Consider the following 25862-nt stretch of genomic DNA (forward strand, 5'->3'; position numbering starts at 1 on the left):
CACCATCACAATGAAATCATAACAGGCTTTAACATTAATAGAAAAGCTGATTCTAAAATTTTTAAGAATGTAGGGAGTGTAAATTAGTTCAACCATGGTGGAAGACAGTGTGGTGATTCCTCAAGGATCTAGAACTAGAAATACCATTTGATCCAGCCATCCTGTTACTGGGTATATACCCAAAGGATTATGAATCATGCTACTATAAAGACACATGCACACATACGTTTATTGCAGCACTATTCACAATAGCAAAGACTTGGAACCAACCCAAATGTCCATCAATGATAGATTGGATTAAGAAAATGTGACACATATACACCATGATACTATGCAGCCATAAAAAAGGATGAGTTCATGTCCTTTGCAGGGACATGGATGAAGCTGGAAACCATCATTCTGAGCAAACTATCACAAGGACAGAAAACCAAACACCACATGTTCTCGCTCCTAGGTGGGAACTGAACAATGAGAACACTTGGACACAGGGTGGGGAGCATCACACACTGGATGAGGGGTTGGGGGCTAAGGGAGGGATAGCATTAGGAGAAATACCTAATGTAAATGACGAGTTAATGGGTGCAGCAAACCAACATGGCACATGTATACCTATGTATCAAACCTGCACGTTGTGCACTTGTACCCTAGAACTTAAAAGCATAATAATAATAAAAAAAGTATGAAGGACCTAGAATAGCTGAAATGATCTTGCAAAAGAAGAGCAAAGTTGGATGAGCTGTGTTACCTAATTTTATGTCTTAGCATAAAATTTTGACATGACATGAAATTAATCATGACAATGTGGTTTTGGCATAAGGATAGGCAAATAGATCAATGGAACAGAATAGATGAGGAGTTGGCAGTCTCTTTTTCTAAAAGGACAGATAGCAAATACTTTATGTGGTGCAGATTATACAATCTCTGTCGCGACTACTCTGTTGTAGTGTGAAAGCAGCCATAGCTGATAGTTAAATTAGTGTATCTGTGTTCTAATAAAGTTTATGAACACTGAAATTTCAATTTCACAAAATTTTTACATCATAAAGTATTCTTTTGCTTTTTTTCTCAACCATTTAGAAATGTAAACCAAAAAAAAAAAAAAAAAAAAAAACCCAAAAACACCTGTCTTAGTTTACAAACCGTACCAAAACAGATACAAATGGAAATTCGTTTGAGGGAAGTGGAATGATTCATATTTTGACTGAGAATTAAATAAGGCCACTGTACCTTGGAGGGATTTTAGATAAAACATCCAAAATAGTAGGTCATGGTAAAGGGTGGGAGAGAACAGAATGAACCACTGAATGCGGGTGGCTGTAGCGAATGCCTTTAAGGAAACACCTTCTCCCTGCTATGTGACCCACCAGAATTGAACATGGGGAAATGATGAGGATGTCAGGTCATTTTGAAATGGACCTTCGGGTAGTATTTGGGGTGGAAAAATCCCCTTTCTCCAACCACAGTTTGGCCACCCCAACAACACCAGCCCCACAGAGGTATCAGTGCTTTGTGATGTCCAAGCCACCCCATGACTACCATTGGATAGGGGTGCCCCGTTCTGACCAAACAAAGCTGAAGGGTGGGGCTCCTCATTACCCAGGAGTGGGTATACATAAGGAGGTCAGGAGCATAGGGTAGAGAGCATAGGTCAGGAGCACTGGGAGGCTTAAATATGGCTAAGGAGACCCACACACCAGTGAAGCCCAAAGAAAATATGAAACAACCAATAATAAGCATGAAAAATCCAACCCCTACAACCAAAGAGAAGAAGGAAAAGAACTCTTCTCGACAAAAGACCAACAAAAATGGCAAGGTCAGATGATCCTATCCTTGTTCCTTCTCTTCTTCCCCCTCTATTCTCTCAAGACCCCTATCCTGTCCTTGCCTAGCACAACCCCCTTCCTCAGCCTGCACTCTTGTTCATAAAGCTCCCTTCCTATATAACCTCTTTCTCTTCCCCTAAACCAATGTCCTTCTGGCTCACTGTGTTGTCCTTCCAGGTGGAGAAGAAAATCATAAAGGTAAAAAAACCCCTTCAAAGGAATTCCAGAAAAAAAACTCAATCACCTCCTTCCTGCTCAAAAAAGCCTAGGATAACAATGAGACCAACAATGTTTGTGTGTCTCCACAAGCAGAATAAGACACAACATAAAAATCAGAAGAGCAAGCACAAAAGACAACAGGACATAAAAATCAGAAGAGCAAGCCCGGAAGACGCTGGCAAAAGCAAACCATCCCAAGTAACCATCTCTGCTGCCAGTAAATGCAGAGCCTGGATCAGAAACGTACAACTAGCAACAGCAACTCTGGGGAATCGCCAATCACATAAAGGCCAAATCTGAGACCAATAATGTTCCACCCATGCTGATGAATGCAATAAAATCAGCACAATGTAAAAGGATGATGTGGATGTTTGTCTGTAGTGGGGAGGGGGTTAAGGAAGAAAAACTGCTAAGAGGGAGAGAGGCAGGGTCCTGTATGGTTGGGGGCCAGACCAACAGGTATACAGTTAGCCATCGGGGGATAAGGAGTGGGTGAGGACTAAGAAATGAAGACAAATCAACCCTTTGCCCCACAGACAAGAAGAAAAAGGGCTTTGGTAGTTTCTACCTGTACTTAGGGTAGGTGTGGGTAGCAACATCAAGGTCTAAATTCCCAGAACTCCGTTAGGAAGAGGGTTTTATGTGTGATGTGTGTGGCAATAACACAACCCACAAAAAGACAGTAAAACCACCCCCAGGTCACCCGTGTCATAGTGGCGTATGTTGTACCCCACACTATGCTGTAAGCAAGTAAAGGCCCTAAGGAGGACCCAAAACTCACCCTATCAAGAGTCACTCTCAGCATCCTGAAAGACAAATAGTGGAGTTTGGAGGCCACAAACCCAGCACTAATTAGGCCACTTTCTTGTTAAGTAGCTTAGGATGGGGCAGTGGCCTACCATGCGTGGGGGCAGTGGCAGAGGTCTGCCCACTTGCTGGCCATAAAGAAAAACATTGTCTGCAGAGAATTTTAATATAAGAATAATAAAACCCAGTAAAAGTCAGTCTTTTACTTATTAGCACCAGATACAAGTTTTCAATTTTTCTCTCCCCAAATCCTCTTTTGGTCTGAGTTGTGAAAGATTGCTATGGTTAAACTTAAGCTTGAATAAAATCAGTGTAAGGTGCAAATTAGCTGAGTTTTAATATTTATGTTTTAATAATCATTTTATTCTACAGGGAAGTTAATCTGGATAAATCCTTATTAAATAGTTGGTCCAAGACATAGGCTGTTCCTTTCTAAAGTAAGCTCTTAACAATTTGGAATTGTTTTGATGCAGGACAGGCAAGCCCCACACTTGGGGCTTACGTGGGAGGGTTCTTGGCTTCACTCAGGAAAGAATTCAAGGGCAAGCCAGTGGTGGTAAACAGCAACTTTAATTGAAGCAGAAGTGTACGGAGCAGCAGAGGTACTGCTCCTGCTCCTTGCAGGGCAGGGCTGCCCCATAGGCAGTGTCCCCGGAATAGCAGCTCAGAGGCAGTTCTGCACTCATGTTGATTCCCACTTTTAATTATATTCAAATTAAGGAGCAATTTATGCAGAAATTTCTAGGATGAAGGTGGTAACTTCCAGGTTGTCAGGTCATTGCCATGGAAAGGGGCAATAACTCCTGGGTGCTGCCATGGCAATGGTAAATTGACATGACACATTGCTAGACAAGGCTTAAGGAAAGCTGCTTCTGCCCCAGACCTGGTTTAGCTAGTCCTCAATTCGGTCTGCTGTCCAAGCCCCGCCTCTGGAGTCAAGTCCTGCCTCCTACCTCAGTTTGAGCTTGCTTTTAGCATACTTGCAGACTGCAGTCCCTGTGGTAATATATGATGCATATGCCTACACTTTAAAAGTACATGAAATTAAAAATTATAGCATGTGATTATAAAGACAAAGAACAACCGGAGTTACCTTAGCTCTGTGATTCTGTGTAATCACTTGCTTTTATTGGTGTCTAAATCAGTGAAACGAAGTGTTAAATTTAAGGAGTAAAATTTGGGGGGATAAAGACATTTTTATTACATTTGAAAATAAAATATTTTATTGAATTTGAACAATATACTCAAGCATGAAATGTATTCTTTAATTGCTCATTAATACTACATAAAAATCAAAATGCTAAAATTTTATATCAGTTGCATAATTTAGTAGTTGCTTACATTTTATTTTACATGTTTTAATTTTCTTAAAATTATCTTATTATTTTTACTATGACAACTATATGCAAAATGTTTTATAGAGAAAATTTACACTTTATTTTCTTTCTGGTTATAAGTATTTGTGTTAATTCATGTGTATTACTAAAAACATATTCTGTTGAGGTAGTGGCGTTAAAAATATATCTCACAACTCAGTGTATATACTAAAAATCATTCAATTATGCACATTTATTAAATGGTTAATTGTACATTAAATGAATGAATTGTATGGCATGTAATTATAGCTCAATTAAATTGGCTGTGTGTGTGTGTGTGTGTGTATCCAGGTGGGAACTATATTAATTGTGTCATGGAAGGAAATATTTTTTGTCTAAAATCTTTCATAATTTGGCCCCAGTCTCTGGTATTTTTTTCTTTTTTCTTTTTGTTTTAAACAACTCTATTGAGAAATAATTGACCTACAATAAACTGCATGTTTAAAGTATGCAATTTGATCAGTTTTCACATACATATACATCTGGTAAACCAACACCTCAATTAAAATAGTGAACATATTCATTTGTAATCTCCAAATGCTCAAAACTGGAGACAACCCAAATGGCCATTAATAGATTAAATAATAAACAAATTGTTGTATATTCATACAATGGAATACTACTCAGCAATAAAAAGCGAATGAACTAAGAATACACATAATGACATGAAAGAATCTCAAAATAATTATGCTGAAAGAAAGAAACCAAACAAAACAAAGTGTTTACTATATGATTCTATTTATAGAAAATTTTAGAAATTACAAACTAATCCACAGTGATAAAGAAAATCATTAGTTGCCTGGAGTCAAAGTTGAGTCGAGGTGGAAGGAGTAGAAAGGAGGGATTACAAAGGAGCACACAGAAACTTTTGGGAATAATGGATGTATTCATTACCTTAAGTGTGGAGATGGCTTCATAGATGATTATGTACATCAAACCTTTTCAGTTTGTACACTTTATTTATTTATTTTTTGAGACAGGGTCTCACTGTGTTGCCCAGGCTGGAATGCAGTGGTGTGATCCGGGCTCACCGCAGACTTGACCTCCCGGGCTCAAGCAATCCTCCCACCTCAGCCTCCCTAGTAGCTGGGGCTGTAGGCACACATCACCACACCTGACTAATTTTTTTTTTCATTTTTTGTAGAAAGGGGGTCTCACTATGTTTCCCAGGCTGGTCTTGAACTCCTGGGCTCAAGGGATCCTCCCACCTTGGCCTCCCAAAGTGCTGGGATTATAGGCATGAGCCACTGTGCCCGGCTGTACACTTTAAATATATGCATTTTATTTCATGTCAACTATACCTAAAGGGTTCTTAAGCTATTGTTATTCTAGAGAGATAAGGGCAGATAATTACATTTACAAAACAAAAACAGAATGGACAACTATTATACACCCATCATAACTAAAAATAATAAATAAATAAGCAATAAGATCCCCAAACCAGGATGGTTTCCAAATGTAATAATAGAACAAAAACTAGTTCTTGAAAATTAAAAAATATAAGAACTAAATTTAAATATTAATTAAAAACTCATGCAACCACATGACTAAATTCCAAAAACATTATTTTAAATAAAAGAAATATACTCTATAATTTTTCTGAAGTTTGAGAAGAGTCAAAACAATATGTGGCAATAAATATCAGAATACTGTTTACCTTTGGGTTTGATATTGACTGGAAAATGGGCATGAGGAAATATTCTGAAGTGATGAAAATATTCTATATCTTGATATGTGTGGGGGTTACATGACTGGGTATATACACATGTAAAAGTTCATCTAGTTATACACTAAAATTTGTGCATACCTCAATTTCAGAAATTGAATACTAATGCTGAAATACAAAGTGAAGAAATTCCCTATGAAGTAGAATAAAAGAAAAATAAATAAGAGCAAAAATAGTAACTTCAGAAGGTCAATCCAAAAGATCTAACATCTGAATAATAGGGATTCCAGAAAGAGAAAACAAAGAAAATAAAGAACGTGAAATTATCATTTAGTAATATATAAAATTTCCATAGAACTGTGGTACTGGAGCCTCCATTTAGACTAAAAGAACCCAATGAGTGTCCACCAAAAGGAATAAATATATACATATTATCAGCCGAAATTTCAGAATTTTGTGAAAAGTAAATTATCCTGAATGCTGTCTCAGAGAAAAAAAGTCAAATATCACATATGAAGAAATGAGAATGAAAATTGCATTTCACTTCTTTATAGCAATACTGGATGCTAGAAGATACTGGAAGAATGTCTTAATATATTATTTATGGAAAACAAATTTTATCTTAGGATTTTATACTGAGCCAAACTATGTTTCCAATGTTATGACAGAATAAATACATTTTTAGATATGCAGGCTTTCAAAATATTTACCTCCAATTCATCCTGTTCTGGTTACGTAAAAACCACCCTAAGTCATAGTTGCTTAAAAAAACAACAATAATTTTGTTGTTGTTGTTAACGACTCTGAAATTCGAGTAGGTCTAAATGGGGAAGGCTGGGCTCGTGTTTCAAGTGGTATCAGTTAGGGCGTCTCAACTGAGACCTGAAAGGCCCACTTCAAGATTGCTCACTCATGTGTCTGGCAGTTGATATTGGCTGCTGGCTGAGAGTTTAGACAGAATTGAGAGCTGGAGTCCTTGATTCTCTCCACATAGACCTCTACCTGTCACCTGTGATTCTTCATAGCATGGTGGCTGGGTTCAAAGGATGAAGATTCTGAGAGAGAGCCAGGTAGAAACTACTGATTTTTATGGCCAGGACTTGGAAACCACACGGCATCATTTCTATCATGCTCTGTTAGTCAAGGTATGCTCAATGGTCTGCCCAGGTTGAAGAGGAGGGAACACAGAGCCCATCTCTGCACAGAGAAGTGGCAAGATTCTGGAGAATTATGTTGGACAGAACATATCTCTGTGGCCATTCTTGGGAAATAAAATATAGAATTTACTGCACACCCTTTCTTAGGCAACTATTGGAGAGTGGGCTACACTCAAATGGGAGTGTAGGCCCAAAAAGTAGAAGATGTGGATCTAAGCAATCAAGAATTCAACACAAGACAGATGCAAAGAAAATCTCTAGGATGAGCTGAGCGCTATGGCTCATGCCGCAATCCCAGCACTTTGGGAGGCCAAGGCAGGTGGATTACTTGCGGTCAGGAGTTTGAGACCAGCCTGGCCAACAGGGTGAAACCATGTCTACTAAAAATACAAAAATGAGCCAGGCATGGTGGCAGGCACTTATAATCCCAGCTAATCGCGAGGCTGAGGCAGAAGAATCGCTTGAGTCCGGGAGGTGGAGTTTGCAGTAAGCTGAGATCTTGCCACTGCACTCCAGCCTGGGTGACAGAGTGAGACTCTCTCAAAAAAAAAAAAAAAAAAAAAAAAAATCTCTAGGATGATGGTAAAAAGAGATCTCTAGATCACAGCTGTTCAGCAGGCCTAGAGCAATGAGTTCAGATTCCAGATTCCAGCAGTCCTGAAAGTTCTGGGAGAGATTTCTTCAAGAAGATGAAATTGCCAAGAGGAGAGTTTGGGGTTGGTTTGGTGGTAAGTACATAGAAAATCAAGTAAGTTTTAAAAATGCTAGGGAAAAATGTGAAGGACATGGAAAATAATCATAATATACTTCATGACTAAGTTAACTATTGTATCTATATAATCATAATAATGTTAACATTGAATATTGATCTAAAAGTATAACTATATTGAGAGCATATGGATGGGTTGTGGGATGTGTGTGTAAGAAAGAAGCAGAGAGAGAGAGAGAGAGACAGGTACAGAGGCTAAATCCTATCTTCTGTAGCGTAAAGTCAATCTAAAAAATGCTTCAAGCTGTAAACCCAAGCCCTATTCATGCAAGCATGGAATTTGGAGAAGTAGCTGTAAATAGAAATATAAACAGCTCAAAGAACTAACTGAAAGTGGTTGCATCTGGGGAGCAGAATACAAGAAAGGACTGTCGCTTTTCTTTTCTTTTTTTTGCCATCATGGGGCCAGAATTTCTCTCAAAATAAAAATTATTTAGCTTTAAGTTCTGGGATACATGTGGAGAACGGACTTGCTTTTCTTAACAAGTTGCTTTTCTTAACAAGTCTTATAGATCTAGTTGTCTCTTTAAACTACATGTGTATATTTATTTAATAAAAAATAAACTAATTTTATTTATTTTTTATTTTTTAAAATTTATTTATTTCTTATACTTTAAGTTCTAGGGTACATGTGCACAATGTGCAGGTTTGTTACATATGTATACATGTGCCATGTTGGTGTGCTGCACCCAATAACTCGTCATTTACATTAGGTATATCTCCTAATGCTATCCCTCCCCCTCCCCCCACCCCACGACAGGCCACAGAGTGTGATGTTTCCCCCGCTGTGTCCAAGTGTTCTCATTGTTCAATTCCCACCTATGAGTGAGAACATGTGGTGTTTGGTTTTCTGTCCTTGCGATAGTTTGCTCAGAATGATGGTTTCCAGCTTCATCCATGTCCTTACAAAGGACATGAACTCATCCGTTTTTATGGCTGCATAGTATTCCATGGTGTATATGTGCCACATTTTCTTAATCCAATCTATCATTGATAGACATTTGGGTTGGTTCCAAGTCTTTGCTATTGTGAATAGTGCTGCAATAAACATACGTGTGCATGTGTCTTTATAGTAGCATGATTTATAATCCTTTGGGTATATACCCTGTAATGGGATGGCTGGGTCAAATGGTATTTCTAGTTCTAGATCCTTGAGGAATCGCCACAGTCTTCCACAATGGTTAAACTAGTTTGCACTCCCACCAACAGTGTAAAAGTGTTCCTATTTCTCCACATCCTCTCCAGCACCTGTTGTTTCCTGACATTTTAATGATTGCCATTCTAACTGGTGTGAGATGGTATCACATTGTGGTTTTGATTTGCATTTCTCTGATGGCCAGTGATGATGAGCATTTTTTCATGTGTCTGTTGGCTGCATAAATGTCTTCTTTTGAGAAGTGTCTGCTCATATCCTTTGCCCACTTTTTGATGGGGTTGTTTGATTTTTTCTTGTAAATTTGTTTAAGTTATTTGTAGATTCTGGATATTAGCCCTTTGTCAGATGGGTAGATTGCAAAAATTTTCTCCCATTCTGTAGGTTGCCTGTTCACTCTGATGGTAGTTTCTTTTGCTGTGCAGAAGCTCTTTAGTTTAATTAGATCCCATTTGTCAATTTTGGCTTTTGTTGCCATTGCTTTTAGTGTTTTAGTCATGAAGTCCTTGCCCATGCCTATGTCCTGAATGGTATTGCCTAGGTTTTCTTCTAGGGTTTTTATGGTTTTAGGTCTAACATTTAAGTCTTTAATCCATCTTGAATTAATTTTTGTATAAGGTGTAAGGAAGGGATCCAGTTTCAGCTTTCTACATATGGCTAGCCAGTTTTCCCACCACCATTTATTAAACAGGGAATCCTTTCCCCATTTCTTGTTTTTGTCACGTTTGTCAAAGATCAGATGGTTGTAGATGTGTGGTATTACTTCTGAGGGCTCTGTTCTGTTCCATTGGTCTATGTCTCTGTTGTGGTACCAGTACCATGCTGTTTTGGTTACTGTAGCCTTGTAGTATAGTTTGAAGTCAGGTAGCATGATGCCTCCAGCTTTGTTCTTTTGGCTTAGGATTGTCTTGGCAATGAAGGCTCCTTTTTGGTTCCATATAAAACTAATTTTAAAAAGATATTCCTCCTCCAAATCAGTTCATTAATTGCAGTAGTCTTCTTTTTTTTTTTTTTTTTTTTTTTTTTAAGACAGGATCTCACTCTCATTGCCCAGGCTGAAGTGCAGTGGTGCAATCATGGCTCACTGCAGCCTCAAATTCCCAGGCTCAGGGGACTCTCCCACCTCAGCCTGCTGACTAGCTGGAACTACAGGCATGCATCACCATGCCTGGCTACTTTTTTTTGTATGTTTTTAGTAGAGACAGGGTTTCGCCATGTTGCCCAGGCTGATCTCGAATGCCTGGGTTCAAGTGATCCGACTGCCTTGGCCTCCCAAAGTGCTGGGATTAGAGGTGTGAGCCACCACGCCCGGCCTAATTGCAGTAGTCTTCTAAACTTCCTGCTGAGGCCATGTGCAAAGCCTGGCTTTTGTAAAAAATCATTTCCCTTGACGATAAGGCTGTGGCATTTTTTTTTTTTTTCAGTACTTACTGCTTCCACAGTACTTAGCGTTCCTGCCAATAAAAGAAGGTGGGGGATAATAAGAGATGTTCAACTTCATTAGTAATGGGAAAAATAAATGCAAATTAAAACAATAATAGGTTGGATTAGGAGATATAACACTGCAGTGGTTAAAATCATGGGCATTGGAACCAGGCTGTCTTTATTCAAATGCAAGCTCTATTACTTGTAGCTGTGTGACCTTGGACATGTTGCTTTAGTTCTCTTAGCTTCAGTTTTCACATCTGTAAAAAGGAGTTTATACAGTATTTTCTTCCTATGGTTGTTGTGAGGATACAACAAATTAATATGTACAAAGTGCTCAGAACAGAGAAAATACTTTGCAAAGTAATTTGGCAAATCTAGTAAATTTGAAAATGCTTATACTTTGTGGCCCAGCAATTCAATTCCTAAGTGTTTCCCTGAGCAAAACTCTCAGAAGTGGGCACAAAGGGATATGCCACGAGAGCATTTTCTCCAGTACTCTTTGTAATAGCAAAATATAAAATTAAAAAGTGGAAACAACCTAATTATCTCTCAGTTGATGAATGGGTAATTAAGCTGTGATTTATTTATACAGTAGAATGCTACATATCTGTTAAAATGAATGAACTAGGGTGAATACTACAGCAACATTAATCAGCATGAATAAGTTTTTAAAAACAATAGTGCATAGAAAAAATGAAGAAAAAGAGCAAACATACACTATTCAATTTTAAAAATTGTAAGAATACTTGAAATACTTTTTTTTTTTGGAGATGGAGTGTCACTCTGTCACCCAGGCTGGAGTGCAGTGGCACAGTCTTGGCTCACTGCAAACTCCACCTCCCGGGTTCAAGTGATTCTCCTGCTTCAGCCTCCTGAGTAGCTGTGATTATAGATGACCGCCACCATGCCCGGCTAATTTTTTGTATTTTTAATAGAGACAGGTTTCGCCATGTTGGCCAGGCTGGTCTTGAACTTCTGACCTCTAGTGATCTGCCCACCTCGGCCTCCCAAAAAGCTGGGATTACAGGCCTGAGCCTCCGTGCCTGGCTGAAATAATTGCTTATATTCATACGTAAGTACAAATAGATGCACAAAAGTGATGCATGACAACTGCAGGACAGTGTTTACCCAAGGAGAGATATGGATGAAGAAGTCATGGGTTGTAGAGTTTTGCTGTATTTGTAATACGTTATTTCTCAGAGAGAGCTGAAGCAAATGAAGCAAAATGGTAGCATCCAGTTAATTGCATGATGATTGTAGGTGGCTATTTTATCATTTTATCAAGTGCAACTTACAATTACAATACAGTTAATAGATTTAACTTCTATAAAATATGATTAATAAACTGAAAAACATTATACAAATGTTAGACCACTATCATTATTCATATGTCATTATTCAGGCAATATATGAACATGCAGGGCAAAGATAATGCTTAGGTTGAGGAACAGCCAAGGTGTAATGCTGGTAGACTGTCCTAGCGTTCTAAATTCCAATGAGTTTATTTTTATTTATTTATTTTTTTTGAGATGGAGTCTCGCTCTGTCACCCAGGCTGGAGTTCAGTGGCGTGATCTCAGCTCACCGCAACCTCCGCCTCCTGGGTTCAAGCAATTCTCCTGCCTCAGCCTCCTCAGTAGCTGGGATTACAGGCACCCTCCACCACGCCCAGCTAACTTTTGTATTTTTAGTAGAGACGGGGTTTCACCATGTTGGCCAGGCTGGTCTCAAACTCCTGACCTCATGTGATCTGCCTGCCTTGGCCTCCCAAAGTGCTAGAATTACAGGTGTGAGCCACCATGCCCGGCCTGACTTTATTCTTTGGGTCACTCATGAATAATGAAGAGTGATTAACAAAAAATAAAATGATTCCCACCTAATGCTGGAAGTAGCAATGGAGAAAACTTGAAGAAGACCAAACACTGATAAAATTTCCCATCCTTAAAGTCTGGCTAGCTCTCTCCTCCACTGCGAACCCTTCACTGATCACCCTTCTCCCCAGTCAGAATCCACCTTCTTAGGCTCTTGCAGCAAATCATCACAAGCAATGTTCTCATTAGCTTTCCGTGAATTTATCTTCCCCAATAAACTGTGAGACTGAGAACAGAGACTGTCTCGATTTCACTTCTTACATTCCCTGATGGGAATATCCTTTCTTACCTACTCGTCAAGCCTCAGGTCCAGAAAACCCTTTCCTAATTCCCCCAATTTGGGTTAATGCTCTTCCTCTGTGCCTCCATAGTACCCTAAGCCAATTTCTGCTGCAGTGTGTGTCACACCATATTACTGTCATTCCCTGTTTACCTGACACTCCATAGAGACTGTGAGCTCCTTGATGTCAAGGACTGTGTCCCTGCAGTGTTCAACAAAGGACTGGCCTATAGAGGGATTGCAATGATTGCATACTTAAATCAAGAAAACGTACCAATTCTGCAATTAAGTCTTATATATGCATAGCAGATGCTCTGGTTTGATTGTAGTCGAAGTATAGCTGGTGTGGAGGGTTGAGTTCTAATTGTCATTATTAATCTCCTTGTGAGAATAGAAGCACCATAAAAACACCAAAACCTAGCTGAGAGTATATACAGGAGTGACACTTTTCAAATGGGCATAATTAACAAGGGAGTGTAACAATTTTGTGATGGCATTTTATGTTCATTTTTCCCAAGCCCCATCTGATCACCTTTTTAGTAGTAAGATATGGTATATAGTAGCTTGGTTTTTTTGTTTTTGTTTTTGTTTTCCGTGTTTTTTTTTTTTTGACACGGAGTCTCACTCTATCGCCCAGGCTGGAGTGCAGTGGCATGATCTCAGCTCACTGCAACCTCTGCCTCCCGGGTCCAAGTGATTCTCGTGCCTCAGCCTCCCAAGTAGATGGGATTACAGGTGCATGCCACCATGCCTGGCTAATTATTGTGTTTTTAGTAGAGGTGGGGTTTCACCATGTTGGCCAGGCTGGTCTTGAACTCCTGACCTCAAGTGATCTGCCCACCTCAGCCTCCCAAAGTGCTGGGATTACAAGCGTGAGCCACCGCACCCTGGCTATAGTAGTTTGTTAAACTAAATACCATTCTGTTAGCCTTTATTTATTTGTTTTTTTGAGACAGGGTCTCCCTCTGTCATATAGGCTGGAGTGCAGTGGCACACTCACAACTCACTGTAGCCTTGACCTCCCAGACTCAGGTGATCCTCCCACCTCAGCCTCCTGAGTATCTGTGAGTACAGGCACATGCCACCACACCCAGCTAATTTTTGTATTTTTTGTGGAGATGAGGTTTTGCCGTTTTGCCCAGGCTGGTCTCAAAGTCCTAAGCTCAAGTGATTTGCCTGCCTGAACCTCACAAAGTACCGGGATTACAGGCGTGAGCCACCATGCCCGGCCCCCATTCTGTTAGCTTTGTAATGACATTAACTAACATTTATTAAGTACTCACTAAGTTTAAACCAAGATAGATAAACAGTTATTCACGTGTAATACTTCCCAAAGTATCTTCTTTAAGACATCGTGGTGGCCATTTAGGATGGCCTCCTGTGATTCCTACATCCAGGTATTCATTCCCCTTGAATGTGGGCTGATTTGTGACTTATTTCTAACTAAGAGTATCTAGTGCTGGCCAGGTGTGGTGGCTCATGCCTGTAATCCCAGCACTTTGGGAGGCCAAGTCGGATGGATCACTTGAGGTAAGGCGTTCGAAAGCAGCCTGGCCAACATGGTGAAACCCTGTCTCTACTAAAAATACAAAAATAAGCCAGGCGTGGTGGCATGCACCTGTAATCCCAGCTACTCGTGAAGCTGAGGCAGGAGAATCGCTTGAACCCAGGAGGCCAAGGTTGGAGTGAGCCGAGGTTGCGCCACTGCACTCTAGTCTGGGTGACAGAGCAAGACGCTGTATCAAAAAAAAAAAAAAAAAGAATATATGGTGCAGGTGATGGGTTATCACTTCTGTGATTAAGTTACAAGAGATGGTAATCTCTGTTTTTCCAGCACACTTGCTACCTTATTGGCTTTGAAAAAGCAAGTTGTCTTGTTGAGGAGGACACTGTGGCAATGATCTTGGGGCAGCCCCTGGCCCATAGCCAGATAGAAACTGAGGCCTTTGGTTTTACAAACCACAAGGAACTGAATTTTCCAAACAACTACACGAGACTGGAAGCAAATCCTTCCCCAGCCAACCTTCAGAAGAGAATCAAGCTCTGGTTAACACATTGATTGTAGCGTCATTAGAGATCCTGAAGCAGAGGATCCTGTTAAGCAGTGGCCAGATTCCTGATCTACAAAAACAGTCAGATAATAAATGGGCATTGTTTTAGGCTGTGAAATTGTGGCGATTTATTGTGCATCAATAGATTACTGATACAACCATTAAAAATACTGCTACAACTAAGTTATATAAATTATGTATATTAATATATAAATATTGTAAACACATGAGTTTACTATGTGTCATGCACTATTCTAAGTACATTACATGTATTTACTCACAACTATCATATGAGGTAGGTACGACTATTGCCTCCATTTTCTAGATGAGAAAATAGAGGCATAGATGTTGTCAGTAACTTGGTCACACATCTAGACAGTGGTGGAACTTAGATTTTTATCCAGGTATTCTGGCATTCAGAGTCTCACTCCTTAACCACTCTTATATTGAATCCAATATAATAATTTCTGAAAAACATTCATGAGAGAATGTGGCCATTAAACCTTAATTTATTAACATTTATTTATTTATTTTAATTTGTGCAAATATATAGGGTACATAAATTTTGTTACATGTATATAATACATAGCGACCAAGTCATGGTATTCGGAGTATTCATCACCCAACTACAATACATTTTTGTTAAGTATAGTTAACCTATTCTATTAGTAAACATTGAATTTATCCCTTCTATCTTACTGTATGTTTGTATCCTTTAACACACTTCTCTTTACCCTTCCCCTCCCCCAACACATCCTTCCCAGTCTCTGTTATCTAATTTTTCACTCTCTACCTCCATGTGTTCCAGTTTTATAGCTCTCACATATGAGTGAGAACATTAACATTTATTTTGAAAGCATACTATCTTTTTTTTAAAAAAAAATTATACTTTAAGTTCTGGGATACATGTGCAAAATGTGCAGGTTTGTCACATAGGCATACTTGTGCCATGGTGGCTTGGTGCACCCATCAAGCCATCATCTACATTAGGTATTTCTCCTAATGCTATTCCTCCCCTGGCCCCCCACCCCCCAACAGGCCCCAGTGTGTGATGTTCCCCTCCCTGTGTCCATGTGTTCTCATTGTTCAACTCCCACTTATGAGTGAGAACATGCGGTGTTTGGTTTTCTGTTCCTGTGTTAGTTTGCTGAGGATGATGGTTTCCAGCTTCATCCATGTCCCTGCAAAGGACATGAAATCGTCCTTTTTATAGCTGCATAGTATTCCATAGTGTATATGTGCCACATTTTCTTTATCCAGTCTATCATTGATGGGCATTTGGGTTGGTTCCAAGTCTTTCCTATTGTGAACAGTGCTGCAATAAACATACGTGTGCATGTGCCTTTATAGTAGCATGATTTATAATCCTTTGGGTATATACCCAGTAATGGGATTGCTGGGTCAAATGGTATTTCTGGTTCTAGATCCTTGAGAAATCGCCACACTGACTTCCACAATGGTTTAACTAGTTTACAGTCCCACCAACAGTGTAAAAGTGTTCCTATTTCTCCACATCCTCTCCAGCACCTGTTGTTTCCTGACTTTTTAATGATCGCCATTCTAACTGGTGTGAGATGGTATCTCATTGTGGTTTTGATTTGCATTTCTCTGATGGCCAGTGATGATGAGCTTTTTTTTACATGTTTGTTGGCCACATAAATGTCTTCTTTTGAGAAGTGTCTGTTAATATCCTTTGCCCACTTTTTGATGGGGTTGTTTTTTTTCTTGTAAATTTGTTTAATTTCCTGTAGATTCTGGATATTAGCCCTTTGTCAGATGGAGAGATTGCAAAAATTTTCTCCCATTCTGTAGGTTGCCTGTTCACTCTGATGATAGTTTCTTTTGCTGTGCAGAAACTCTTTAGTTTAATTAGATCCCATTTGTCAATTATGGCTTTTGTTGCCATTGAAAAGCATACTATCGATATTGAACTTGAGTTGGAAGAGGCGAGTCCGGTCTCAAAATGGAGGTAAAACCACCGCCCGGTCGCCCCCAGCCCGACTCCGGCCGTCGGCCGTCGCTGCCAGAGAGAGGAGGGCCATGATCCAAAGGAACCAGAGCAGGTGAGAAAACTGTTTATTGGTGGTCTGAGCTTTGAATCTACAGATGATAGTTTAAGAGAACATTTTGAGAAATGGGGCACACTCACAGATTGTGTGGTAATGAGAGACTCCCAAACAAAACGTTCCAGGGGCTTAGGTTTTGTGACTTATTCTTGTGTTACAGAGGTGGATGCAGCAATGTGTGCTCGACCACACAAGGTTGATGGGCGTGCAGTGGAACCAAAGAGAGCTGTTTCTAGAGAGGATTCTGTAAAGCCTGGTGCCCATCTAACAGTGAAGAAAATTTTTGTTGGTGGTATTAAAGAAGATACAGAAGAATATAATTTGAGAAACTACTTTGAAAAGTATGGCAAGATTGAAACCATAGAAGTTATGGAAGACAGACAGGCAGAGTGGAAAAAAGAGAGGATTTGCTTTTGTAACTTTCGATGGTCACGATACAGTTGATAAAATTGTTGTTCAGAAATACCACACTATTAATAGGCATAATTGTGAAGTGAAAAAGGCCGTTTCTAAATAAGAGATGCAGTCTCCTGGATCACAGAGAGGTCGTGGAGGTGGATCTGGCAATTTTATGGGTTGCAGAGGAAACTTTGGAGGTGGTGGAGGTAATTTTGGCTGCGGTGGAAACTTTGGTGGAAGAGGAGGCTACGGTGGTGGAGGTGGTGGCAGCAGAGGTAGTTATGGAGGAGTTGATGGTGGATATAATGGATTTGGAGGTGATGGTGGCAACTGTGGCAGTGGTCCTGGTTGTAGTAGTAGAGGGGGCTATGGTGGTGGTGGACCAGGATATGGAAACCAAGGTGGTGGATATGGTGGTGGTGGTGGAGGATATGATGGTTACAATGGAGGAGGAAATTTTGGCGGTGGGAACTATGGTGGTGGTGGGAACTATAATGATTTTGGAAATTATAGTGGACAACAGCAATCAAATTATGGGCCCATGAAAGGGGGCAGTTTTGGTGGAAGAAGCTCGGGCAGTCCCTATGGTGGTGGTTATGGATCTGGTGGTGGAAGTGGTGGATATGGTAGCAGAAGGTTCTAAAAACAGCAGAAAAGGGCTACAGTTCTTAGGAGGAGAGACAGCGAGGAGTTGTCAGGAAAGCTGCAGGTTACTTTGAGACAGTCATCCCAAATGCATTAGAGGAACTGTAAAAATCTGCCACAGAAGGAAGGATGATCCATAGTCAGAAAAGTTACTGCAGCTTAAACAGGAAACCCTTCTTGTTCAGGACTGTCATAGCCACAGTTTGCATAAAGTGCAGCTATTGATTAATGCAATGTAGTGTCAATCAGATGTACATTCCTGAGGTCTTTTATCTGTTGTAGCTTTTTCTTTTTCTTTTCATTACATCAGGTATATTGCCCTGTAAATTGTGGTAGTGGTACCAGGAATAAAAAATTAAGGAATTTTTAACTTTTCAAAAAAAAAAAAAAAGAAAGAAAAGCATACTATCTTAAAACAGCCACACCTAAAAACAGATGTCATAAGGAAAATCTATTTTCCTCTATCATGACTCTATTAAGTAAGGTCTTTCCAAAGGTAACCATGGAGGATGAGAGGTTGGAATCTAAATAGGTGAAAATTGGAATGAACTCTTGAATAGTTTGTCTTTTCTAATCTGGCTAAATGCTCTCAATTAGAATAAGATACACTGCAATTTATTCTCAAAATGTTTTAATTAAGTCATAACACAGAGACCTTGATATTTCCATGATTTCATTTTATTCTGGAGATAACAACTAAAATAATTTACATATTAGATTCTTGGCATTTCATATTTAGTAGCAGTGGTTAGCGAAAGAGGAGGCATTTGTCTTCCAAACAAAACATTGAGGTTGAAAATAGGATAAAGAGGAGCAACATTAACTTAGAACTAGGAAAATTATTTTCAACATCGTTTTTAGCGTGCTATCAATTTTTACCAGAAGTTAATATATATTTATGCCAATAAACACTTAGTCACCAGAAATAGCATATGTCTGTTTTTAGAATAGGGGAACTTCTGGGCAGCTAACAACAATGGCAGCCACCTAGGTCCCAATCTCCTAATATCCCTCCAAAATCAATACAGAACAACAAGAGAAAAACAAAACTATGCAAAACCATACTCTTACAATAACTTGAAGAGAAAGAATACTTCAAATTCAAAAGAACTGTAAGTAAGAGGAGAAATAACACCAAATCATAATGCATTGCTGCTCATGCTTCTTTTTCCTCCTGCTCACCCTGCCATGAGACATTGTGGCCAGCAAGGCAGACTGAATAAATCTAAGGGAAAAACAGAAGAGGGAAGATAGCTAAAGGGCCAAAAGATAAGTAAAACCACCACCGGAAAGAGTGAATTTACTCTAATTTTTTTTAAAAAGTGTCTAAGTAGATCAGAGTATATGGACTACAGGGGAAAAAATTTTGAAAGTATGTGTGATTTGAAGGGGCAGTCTTTGAAACAGCCTCTGGGAAAGAAAAAAAGGCAAAAAAGTAATGAAGAATGATTTGGCAACTGAGTGGTGAAGGGGAAAAAAGCAAAAGGTCAAAATTTATGTTCAACAAGAGAGGAAAGAACCACAAAATCGGAGAACAGAAAAACCCCCTTCTCTATTATCAAAACAAAAGCACAAATTTACTAAATAGCTGAACTTTGTTATGCTGACAGAAGAGGGCGCCATTAAAGTAGGAATCTCATAAAATACCACAGTATCACAAAATGAAAACCAAAAAGAGCTATACACAGCTGTTGAGAGAGAAATTTATGGCACTAAATACTTACAATAGAAAGGAGGAAGGACTTCGAATCAATAATCTAAGTGACTACCTCAAAAAACTAAAGAAAGAAGAGCAAAATAAACCCCAGGCAAGCAGAAGAAAGGAAATAAAAAGAGCAGAAATAAATGCAGTTGAAAATAGAAAAACAGGCCAGGCGCAGTGGCCCATGCCTGCAATCCCAGCACTTGGGGAGGCTGAGGCAGGTGGATCACCTGAGGTCAGGAGTTTGAGACCAGCCTGTCCAACATGGGGAATCCTCATCTTTTCTAAAAATACAAAAATTAGCCAGGCGTGGTGGTGTACACCTATAGTCCCAGCTACTTGGGAGGCTGAAGCAGAAGAATCGCTTGAACCTGGGAGGCAGAGGTTGCAGTGAGCTGAGATCGCACCACTGAACTCCAGCCTGGGTGATAGAGTGAGGCCCTGTGAGACTCAGTCTCAAAAAAAAAAAAAAAAAATAGAGAAAATGAAGGGCTAAAAAAATCCCATAGTATTCCATGTTGTTTATCCATTCATCATTTGATGGACATTTGCGTTGTTTTCACTTTTGGCTATTATGGATTATGCTCTTATGAGTATTTGTGTACAAGTTTTTGTGTTGACATAGGTTTTGATTTATCTTGGGTGTATATCTAATAGCAGAATTGCTGGGTCATATAATACCTCTATATTTAACTTTTGCAGAACTGCCAAACTGTTTTACAAAGTAGTTGCATCTTTTTACATTCTCACCAGCAGTGCATGAGTATTTGAATTTCTCTACATCCTTACCAAACTTGTCATCATTTATCTTTTTGATTCTAGGAATACTAGTGGGTATAAAATGTTATCTCATTGGGATTTTGATTTCCATTTCCCTAGCAACAAATAACAATGAGCATCTTTTGATGTGCCTATTGGTCATTTGTATGTGTTTTTTTTTTTTTTTTTTTGGAGAAATGTGCTGAAATTCTTTGCTTGTTTTTCAATTGGGTTATTTGTCTTTTTATTATTTAATTGTAAGTACTCTTTATATATACAGGATACAAGTCCCTTGCCAGATAAATGATTTTCAAATTTTTTCTTCCAGTCTGTGAACTATCTTTTCACTTTTTCTATGGTGCATTGGTTACAGGAAAGGGGCCCCAATCCAGACCCCAAGAGAGGGTTCTTGGATCTCATGCAAGAAAGAATTTAGGGCGAGTCTGTAGGGTAACGTGAAAGCCAGTTTATTACGAAAGTAAAGGAATAAAGATAGCTACTCCATAGACAGAGAAGCCCTGAGAGATGCTGGTTGCTCATTTTTATGGTTATTTCTTGATTATATGCTAAATAAGGAGTGGATTATTCATGCATCCCCTTTTTAGACCATATAGGGTAACTTCCTGGCATTGCCATGGCATTTATAAACTGTTATGGCGCTGATGGGAGTGTAGCAGTGAGGACGACCAGAGGTCACTCTCGTTGCCATCTTGGTTTTGTTGGATTTTAGCCAGCTTATTTACTGCAACCTGTTTTATCAGCAAGGTCTTTATGACCCAGATTTTGTGCCGACCTCCTATCTCATCCTGTGACTTAGAATGCCTTAATCATCTGGGAATGCAACCCAGTAGGTCTCAGCCTCATTTTACCCAGCTCCTATTCAAAATGGAGTTGCTCTAGCTCATACGCCTCTGACACTTTGAAGCACAGAAGTTTTAAATTTTGATCAAGTGTAATTAATCTATTAATATTGTTTTGTTTTTGCTTTCGTTTTTGTGCCATATCTAAGAAATAATTGCCCAGTTCAATTGATTTTTGACAACGAATGAAAAGCAATTCAATGAAGGAAAGATGATTTTTGCAACCAATGATGCCGGCACAATTGGACAACCATAGGGCCAAAAAACCAAACCTCCCCTAAACCTCACATCATATACAAGAGTTAAGACAAAATAGATCATGGATATAAATATAAACATAAAACTCTAAAACTTTACAGAAAACATATGAGAATATATTTGGGAAATAGGCCTACGTGAAGACTCTTAGACATAATACCAAAAGAACAATCTGTATAAGGAAACGTTGACAAGTTGGACTTCATCAAAATTAAAAATTTCGCACCACAGAAGATGGTTAATTTTATGTGTCAACTTAACTAGGCCACGGGCTGCCCAGATCTTTGGTTAAATATTATTTCTTTGTGTGTCTGTGAGGGTGTTTCCGGATGAGAGCAACATTTGAATCATAGAGTGAATAAAGCAGATCCCCTTCCCCAGTGTGGATGGACCTCATCCAATCTGTGGAAAGACTGAATCGAATAAAAAACTAAGTAAGAAAAAATTCATTCTCCCTGTCTGACCTTTCAGCTAGACCACTGGTCTCCCTATTTCAGACTTGGCCTCAGACTGGAGGATATCACTGGCTCTTGTGGGTCTCCAGCTTGCCACCTGCAGATCTTGAACTTTTCACTGTCCCTAATCACATGACCCAATTTTTAATTGTCTAGCTATCTATCTCTCTCTCTCTCTCTCTCTCTATCTGATCTGTATCTATATTTTTCTCCCTATCTATCTATCTATCTATCATCTATCTATCTATCTATCATCTATCTATCATCTATCTATCTATCTATCTATCTATCTATCTATCTATCTATCATCTATCTATCGCTCTCTGAGTATTGAGAGAAAGATACTGGTTTTGTTTTTCTGGAAAATACAGAATAATAAAGATTTTGGTACAGAGTGGTTTCAGAGAAACAGAATTTTAAGGATGAGTTTTGTGAATGGTTCTAAAGTTTCTGGAATTGGCTGTCTAATCTCATTAGGTTTAAAGATGCTAATAACCATTTCCAGTAGTAAAAAAAAGCACTGATAATCCATGGCATGATCTGGCAACTGAAGTATGCAAAATGTTTCAATTGGATATTCCTAATCAACCACTTATAAGAAGCAAGAAGGAGGAGGTGGAGCAAGATAGCCAAATAGAATCCTCCAGTGATCATCCCTACATAGGAACACTAAATTTAACAATTATCCCTGGAAGAAAGCACTTTCATAAGAACCAAAAACAAGTTGAGCAATCACAGTACCTGGTTTTAATATTTAATATTAAGGAAAGAGGCACTGAAGAGAGTAGGAAAGATGGTCTTACATTGCCTATACCACCCCTCCTCTATTCCCCAGCAGCACACAGAAAGAGAATCTGTGTCCTTTGGGGAGGGAGAGGAAAGTGACTGTGGGACTTTGCATTGGAACTCAGTACCACCCTGTCACAGCAGAACACAAGATAGGAAAGAAGGATTTGGTCAATGCCCATGGAGGGAGCGTTTAGATCAGCCCCAGTCAGAGGGGAATCCTACACTCCAGTGGGAACTGAGTTCTGACCAGCCCCACCAGTGGTGAACTAAAGTGCCCTGGGGTCCTGAAAAAATTTGAAAGGCAGTCTAGGCCACAAGGATCACAGTCCTTGGGCAAGTCCTGCTGCTGTGCTGGGCTCAGAGCCAGTGGACTTGGGCACAAGTGACCCATTGAGGCACCAGCTGGGGCAGCCAAGGAAGAGCTTGCAGGTCCAACTCCAAGCAGTGCAGCTTGGGGAGAGACTGCTTTTGCTTGCAGAAAGGAGAGGGAAGAGTAAAGAGGACTTTGTTTAGAAATTTGGATACCAGCTCAGCCACAGTAAAATAAAGTACCAAGCAGAGTCCTGAAGCCCCCCAGTTCCAGGCCCTAGCTCCTGGGTGACAGTGCTAGACCTACTCTGGGCTAGAAAGAAACCTGCTACCCAGAAGGAAAAGACCCAGCTCTGGTAGGATTCAACACCTTCTGACTAAAGAGCCCTTGGGCCTTGAATAAACATCAGCAGTAGCCAGGCAGTAGTTGCCATTGGCCTTGGATGAGACCCAGTACAATGCTGGCTTCAGGTGTAACCCAGCACAGTCCCAGTTATGGTAGCAGTGGGAGTGCTTGCATCACTCCTCCCTCAACTCCAGGCAGCCAAACGTGGAGAGAGAGACTGTTTCTTTGGGAGAAAGTGAGGGAAGAATACAAGAAATTCTGTCTGGTGATCCAGGAAATTTTCACAGATCTTAGCCAAGCCCACTAAGACAATACATCTACGAGGAGTATACAAGAGTTGCAGTGCTACTGGGCTTTGGGGCTTCCACTAGTGCAGATATGGCTGCAGTGACCAAAGACTTAGATCATAACACTCCATTCGCTTTGAATAGCTGGAAAGCCTTCTCAAAAGGACAAGACAAGAAAGGCCAAACTGTGAAGATTAGAATAAATACCTAAGTCTTCAATGCTCAGACATTGATGAACATTCACAAGTATCAAGAACATTCAGAAAAACATGGCCTCACCAAATGAACTAAACAAGGCACTAGTGACCAATCCTGGGGTGGCAGAGATATGTTACCTTTCAGACAGAATTCAAAATAGCTGTTTTTTTTTTTTTTTTTTGAGACGGAGTCTCGCTCTGTCGCCCAGGATCTCGGCTCGCTGCAAGCTCCGCCTCCCGGGGTCATGCCATTCTCCTGCTTCAGCCTCTCCAAGTAGCTTGGACTACAGGCGCCCGCCACCACGCCCGACTAATTTTTTTGTATTTTTAGTAGAGACGGGGTTTCACCGTGGTCTCGATCTCCTGACCTCGTGATCCGCCCGCCTCGGCCTCCCAAAGTGCTGGGATTACAAGCGTGAGCCACCGCGCCCGGCCTCAAAATAGCTGTTTTGAGGAAGCTTAATGAACTTCAAGATAACACAGAAAAAGAATTCGGAGTCCCAGAATAGAAATTTAACAAAGAGATTGAAATTATTTAAAAAATCAAGCAGAAATTGTGGAGCTAAAAAACTCAATTGACAAACTAAAAAATGCATCAGATGGTTGGGCACAGCTCACGCCTCTAATCGCAGCACTTTGAGAGGCTGAGGCATGCAGATCACTTGAGGTCACAAATTTAAGACCAGCCTGGCCAACATGATGAAATCCTGTGTCTACTAAAAATACAAAAAAAATTAGCCAGTTGTGGTGGCATGCACATGTAGTCCCAGCTACTCAGGAGGCTGAGGCAGGAGAATCACTTGAACCTGGGAGGCAGAGGTTGCAGTGAGCCGAGATCATGCCACTGCACTCTAGCCTGGGTGACAGAGCAAGACCCTGTCTTAAATACATACATACATACATACATACATACATACATACATACATACATAATGCATCAGAGTCTCTCAACAGCAGAATTAATCAAGCAGAAGAAAGATTTTGTGTCCAAGAGGCTATGCCTGGATCTGGGGACCCCAAAAGCCTGCTCGTTGCTCTACCCTATTGTGGCTGAGCTGGTATCTAAGGTGCAAGACAAAGTCCCTTTTACTTTTCCTTCTTTTCTCAAACAGAAGGAGTCTTTCACTATAGGTGGGCATGTGCTTGGTCACACCTGAAGTCAGCACATTTCAGAGCCCAAGGCCCACGGCATACTTCTTAGTTATTACTGCTGGCTATTCGGGACCAGGGGCTCTTTAGTCAGGAAGTGATGAATCCTGCCTTCCCTTCAAGGCAGCAGTTTCCATTTTGGCCCAGGGTCTATCTAGAAATGCCCATGAGCCATGAACTAGAATGTGGGCCTCATGACTCTGCTTGGTGCCCTATCCTGCGGCTGAGCTGATATCCCACATGCAAGATAAAGTCCTCTTTACTCTTTGCTTTCCTCTCTTTAAGCAGAAAGAATGAGTCACTTTTATTGCTGCAAGCTGCACTGCCTGGGGTTGGGGAGGTTTGGCACAATCACTCCCTTAGTCACTTCGACTGGTGTCTCCTTAGGTCGCATGCCACCCTAGTCTTCTGGCTCTGAGCCCAGCTCAGCACTAGGAATTGCCTAGTAATCATAGTGCTTGTGTCCTAGACAGTCTTTCAAGTTTACCAAGGACCCCAGGGCACTTTGGCCCATAGTACAAGTTTTGCCAAGAAACTCAAGTTCCAACTGCTGGGATGGGTGATTCCTCTCTGGCTATGTTTTGTCCAAATGCTCCCTCCATGCCTGGGTACTGGCTGAGCCCAGCATGGCTTTGTTCTCCATTATGACAGGCAACACCAAGTTCAATGTAATGTCCCCTAGTCACTGAGCTCTCCTTTTCCAATGTGCACATACCCTCTGCACCACAAGGATGCTGCCAGGGGATGGGGAAGAGGTGGCGCTGGTAATATAAAACTGTCTCTCTGACCCTCTTCAATACCTCTTTAGCAATATGGAGTTAAAAATAGGTATTGTGATTGCTTACCTGATTTTTGGTTATTGTGATGGTGCTTTTCTGTTGCAGACAGTTGTTAAAATTTGGTGTTTCTGTTGGGGGGACAAATGGTGTAGGCTTCTATTTGGCCATCTTGTTCCACCCTCTTTAATTTTTTAAGAGATAGATCTTGTCCTAAAATTTTTCTTTTCTATAACATTCTATACTTCTGGTATGAGTAGAATATT

At 40.1% G+C, this 25862-nt stretch overlaps 1 protein-coding gene and 1 pseudogene across 1 annotated transcript in view; both read left to right on the forward strand.

Annotated features, from left to right (window-relative positions):
• HAPSTR2 (HUWE1 associated protein modifying stress responses 2) overlaps positions 1-25862 on the forward strand; it is a 187302-nt gene that overhangs the window by 114679 nt on the left and 46761 nt on the right. The gene's annotated exons all lie outside the window — the stretch shown is intronic.
• Positions 16563-18109, forward strand: LOC129475711 (heterogeneous nuclear ribonucleoprotein A3-like; annotated as a pseudogene).

Source organism: Symphalangus syndactylus, chromosome X (genome assembly GCF_028878055.3).
Source record: "Symphalangus syndactylus isolate Jambi chromosome X, NHGRI_mSymSyn1-v2.1_pri, whole genome shotgun sequence".
Classification (NCBI taxonomy): Eukaryota; Metazoa; Chordata; class Mammalia; order Primates; family Hylobatidae; genus Symphalangus; species Symphalangus syndactylus.